The following is a 5,656-nucleotide window of genomic DNA, read 5'->3' as shown; positions in this document are numbered from 1 at the left end:
TGAGGACTATCTGCGCTAGCCGTCCCTAATTTAGCAGTGAAAGACTAGAGAGAAGGCAGCTAATCGTCATATGTCACCAGCTCTTAAGCTGCTCTTTTATCAACAAATAATAGGATTGATCGTCACATTAGGAGTGAGCGCCTTAACCACCTGGCCATGTCGGACCAGTTCATGTTTTAATGTTCAAAGAAAGAATAATTTTTTATCTGTTTTCTAAGATAGACAAATTTTCGTTTACTTGCAGTGAAAATATTACGCCACAAAGAATGAAAAGAAATAACAACAAATTTATGAAAATATACGTAATATTTGTTACATTTCTTTTACACTATACTATGTTATTTATAACTGAGAAGATAAATTTTATCTCGTTGACTGAGTAACGAAACGTCTCGTGACTTCATCTTTGTTGCACTTTTTCTTTTTCTTTTTTTGCAGTGTACCACGACTTACGATTCAGTGGGTAACGAAACGTCTCGTGACTTTTTAAAAGATAAATCAACATTTAATCCCATCATGGTTTCTTGTTTAACAAGTTTTAACATTTCGAGATAATAAAACTATTTTTTCCTGGTTTATACCTTTTTGAAAGAACAAAAATAGCTAAAATATGGACTCAAAATTCGTGTTTACAAACAATATATATGTATTAAATTAGTGTATGATTGCTGTTGAAAAAGACAGATTGCATAAGTACATAATGGATCATGTTGAGGTGCAATTTTTTGTGAATGTTTGTGCAATTTTTTCTTTTATATTTAAAAGCTAAGCAGAGCCAATTTGAACTTGAAACAACTAATTTATTATCAAAACCTTTAACAATTGAAGTGTACAAGCTCAGCAAACACTTACCAGAAAATTTTGAATGAAGATTCCTGCGTGTTAACCAAAACTAGATAAGCTAACAAAAATCATTTCTTCAAGATATATGAGTTTAAGCCCCATTATAAAAGCCATATAGTAACTACTTTCATAAACTACTTTCACGTAGTTTAAATTCAGCTAGCTGAAGTGTAAACTCATTTCGAAAAACTTATAATTGATATATTCATCGAAATCGCACAAATCACTGATCAAATTGGCCCGGCATAGCCATGTGGGTTAAGGCGTACGACTCGTAATCCGAGAGTCGCGGGTTTGAATCCCCGTCGCAACAAACATGCTCACCCTTTCAGCCGTGGGGGCGTTATAACGTTTCAGTCAATCCCACTATTCGTTGGTAAAGAAATATATATATATATATGATAAATATATATGGTAAAAGAGTTGGTAAAAGAAATTCAAAACAAAACAAACAGACTGATCAAATTAATTTTCACATTGTTGAGTCAGAAATTATTAAACGATTTTACTACTTGGGACTAATATCAGGCCTTCCTTAAAGTAAGAAATCTTACAATGAAAAAGTCACAAACAAATTTAACTGTATCAAAAGTATTTAAAAATTGGTTTGTGTGTGACTGATGTGAAATTATGTTAACCAGTCTGTTGTGTTTATGATCTCAAATAATGGTCTTTTGCTATGTCTGTACTCTAATATAAAAAAATCATTCTGTATATATGTTGGTAAATAAATTTCTCCCCAGTTTTTTACATATACTTATCATGTTTCATGCTTTATGAAGAAGGGTTGTTCAAATAATTACTCTTCCATTGTTTCACGTTTGATTCGCCCTTTAATGGAGTATTTTACCCTCATTCATTGGAACTGTAGCACTACCTGCAACACTTGGGTAAACGTTTTCTTTCAGACACGGTTCTTAAGCTTAGAGAATTTGTTTCAGTTGCAATTGAAAAACTTTACAGAATCTTACTTACCCAATCAACTAGTCATTTACTGCGGCCAAGCTGCTAATTTATTGTTTATTTTCATTGGAGAAGATACTATTTTATGATGAAAATTCTGAAAGCTCTGTTGTTGAATATAAACTGCTAAGGAAAATGAATTCATCATTAGTTTTGTTGTCTGATGTTTTTTTTATCTTATTATAATCCTACGCAATATAAGCATCATGACATTTTTGAAGCTGACAATATCATAAATGAACATTTAATATAAAATATTTCTTTATTTTTTACTAAGTAAGCGGCATAACACGTACTCTGTTATGTAACTTTATCAAATACGTCTTTAAACGTTTTTTTTTCCACAATGAAACAGTAATTTGAGAAACATGTATAGATATGACAACCAGTCCGAGCAGTGTATGACGTTCAAAACGTGTGTTTAGATCAACATTCTGACAATGTAACGGTTAATCCCACTATTCGTCGGTAAAACAGTAGCCCAAGAGTCGGCAATGAGTAGTGATAACTAGCTGCCTTCCCTCTAGTCTTTCACTGCTAAATTAGGTTAGCACAAGCAACTTTCGTATGGCTTTGCATGAAATTCAGACTAAACTACTATTTCTTCCTAAGCATTGCTTTATTCTTATGGAAAAGTGCCGTTTTATGGATACTGATACGTTGACCAAAGAAAAAAAATGGATTATATGTAGTCCAAATATATGTACCACATGCAATCCCTGATCCGTAAGATACCTTAAGATTCAAACTGCTGGTTTCTTCATATACTATTCACTCAGTACACATATTTCGAAACACTGAGTAATTTTATATTTTAGTCATTCTGGATGTGGTTCTAGTGGCTTATGTAGTTTTAGACTAAAACTAAGAAACAAACGTTCTCACCAGTTACAACACATGTAAAGAAACTATTGAAAGATGAAAAGAAATGAAATCATCCTCAATTTCTATAAAAAAAACATGGGTGACCCCAGAAGTAATTAGGAGTTACTATCATACTTACATTATATTTATTGTTCTCTGCTATTGGAGACTTTAAAACCAACAAAATCATTGACCTTCAAGAAATGTGGTTTAAATAGTTTAGAACATATGCGTAAAAGTCATCCGTCGGTAATTAAGTTGAGTTGCAACTGAAAATTGATTTTCAGATTAAGACTATAATTACAGGAACTAATATCTAACACACTGATAGTAACATACCATTCAAGTCACGTTTTTTTCAATATCAAACAAGGGAGTTTTGGGGCTTAATTCTAGTTGTATTGTAATGTTAAAGAGCACTATCTGAATATCTGTTTTTACACTTACCTGTAATATCTCATTCTGTCCTCGAGAAATCATTCATAGACCCGTACGATGGTGAACAGTTTGATGACAAAACCAATCAAATGATTAGTTATTAACTATATGTCTTCACTTAATTTACTGCACAAAATTACCATATATATATGTAAAAAAAAACTAACCTTGAATTTTAGCATTCTAAAGCTATTAGTAAGTCCAGATCTGAGAATCTGTCTGAGACATACCTATACATAACTATGTATATATGATGAAATTAAATAATTACATTTAAATCAAGTTAAATAAGTCAACAAAATCACAAGGAAAGATTGTGTTAAAAACAGCAAATCCCAACAACTGATTAATTATATCATAACCATAAAATTTTAAGCCATAAACAAAGCACATTAAAATTAAACAAAATACGCTGCATTTTTTAAAAAAAAGATCCTAGGATACAAGCTACAACTTTGGGTTATAAAATGTATCCTATCCTAGATTTTGGAGGTGACTGCTGAAGTAGGACCTACACTGTGGTGGGGATATACTGTCTACCAGTCTTAACCTCCAATTCGATAGTCTCACATAAGAAGATTACACATTGAAAAAAGCGAGATGTGGGTGCTCAAGCCCACAACGTCCCACATCTATATCACCCTTCACTGCCTGTAGACAGTTGCAGCAAGGCAACTGCTCTTCCAAGTTCAAATAAGAATAAGAAAAAAATAAACATAGAAAGATGAAAAAGAAATAAATAAAAAATAGCTAAAAAATTAAAATAAAAAATATAAAATAAGGAAAATAAGGGGGTAAGTAAGATAAAAGTTACCTCTTGAAGCTAGCATTCCTGCCTCCCATATAGTAGAGGGGGCCTGGCATGGCCAAGCGCGTAAGGCGTGCGACTCGTAATCCGAGGGTCGCGGGTTCGCGCCCGCGTCGCGACAAACATGCTCGCCCTCCCAGCCGTGGGGGCGTTATAATGTGACATTCAATCCCACTATTCATTGGTACAAGAGTAGCCCAAGAGTTGGCGGTGGGTGGTGATGACTAGCTGCCTTCCCTCTAGTCTTACACTGCTAAATTAGAGACGGCGCGGTGCAGTGGGCTGACAACCTACTCACTTAAATACTTGTTGAAGAATCCGCAAGCGATTGCGGCCCTATGTTCCTAGATGGAATCTTATGGTGATGACTAACTAACTAATATAGTAGAGGTACTAATTAACACGACATTCAACCATCCTACTTACCCCCCAAATGGTGGTACCTTATTTTTTATTGTATTTGTATTTTCATAATTTTATTATATTTTTATTTATTTTTTCTTTTCATGTTTATTTATTTCTTATTTTTATTTTAACTTGTTAAGCCATAAACAAAACACATTAAAATTAAATAAAATACACTGCATTTTTTTTTTTAAATATGCTGGTGTACAAGTTACAAAGTGAGATTATAAAATGTATCCTAGGTTTTGGAGGTTACCGGGAAATAGGACCTACATTGCGGTGGGGATACATTGTCTATCAGTCTTAACATCCAATTCGATAGTCTCACATAAGAAGATTAGAAATTAGGAGATCAATATGCGGGTGCTCAAGCCCACAAAGTCCTACATCTATATCACCCATCACTGCCTGCAAAAAAATGTAGTGTATTTTGTTTAATTTTAATGTGTTTTGTTCATGGCTTAACATTTATGGTTATAATATATATATACACACCAAAAATAAGCTTCACATCTATACCTAAACATATTAATGTATTTATACGTCATTTTCGTTTTTTGAAAGATTTTATTTGGCGTTAAGCACAAATATACACGATGGACAAGCTGTGTTATGCTCTTCGCAGAGCTCGAACTTTGAATTTGTTCCCAAGCGCAGTGCTGAGCCACCAAAAGACTCCTCAGAGGAAAACGTATTTCTCGTTAATGTAGGCTTCATGTCAAAACTCCAAGTAGCAAAACATTTAAAACTAACTGAAAGCAGCAAGGTTTAATATCAGTAAATAATTTCTTATTTATGATCTGGTTACTATCCTGAGGTTTGAATTTTAGCAGAAGCTTATGGTAATATTTAACAAAACCGTAAACTTTTGCACTAACAGAAAGTAATTGATTGAATGATTCAACCAACCATAGAGTGCTTTGTTTTTTCACACAACACTTCACAACTTCTTTTCACTTGAGTGAAAATACTTAACATTTTCTAGTGTTTGGTTGAATAAACATGTATCCAGTGGTTACCCCACCAGAAACTTATAATTACGTTACAAGTATAATAAAAGCTATCGTATATACAAATGGTAGAGAATGATAACTTTATGTCTTATCAAACTTCGCTGGGCAACAAAAACAACTTTCTCTGCTACTAGAAAAACTGCAACTGTTTCTAAGTAACCAGAAAGTGTTTATTTTAAAAATAATGTTGAAAATTACTATCCATCTCTAGTTTTTGAGTTATGATAAATTTATTCAAAATATTCTTATATATCGAGAAAATAACACCTTTTTCTTTAAGTTTATTTGTTCATTGAAAATTACATTAAAAATGTATAATCTC

This window comes from Tachypleus tridentatus, chromosome 11 (assembly GCF_004210375.1).
Source record: "Tachypleus tridentatus isolate NWPU-2018 chromosome 11, ASM421037v1, whole genome shotgun sequence".
Classification (NCBI taxonomy): Eukaryota; Metazoa; Arthropoda; class Merostomata; order Xiphosura; family Limulidae; genus Tachypleus; species Tachypleus tridentatus.
Note: the sequence above shows the minus strand (reverse complement) of the source record.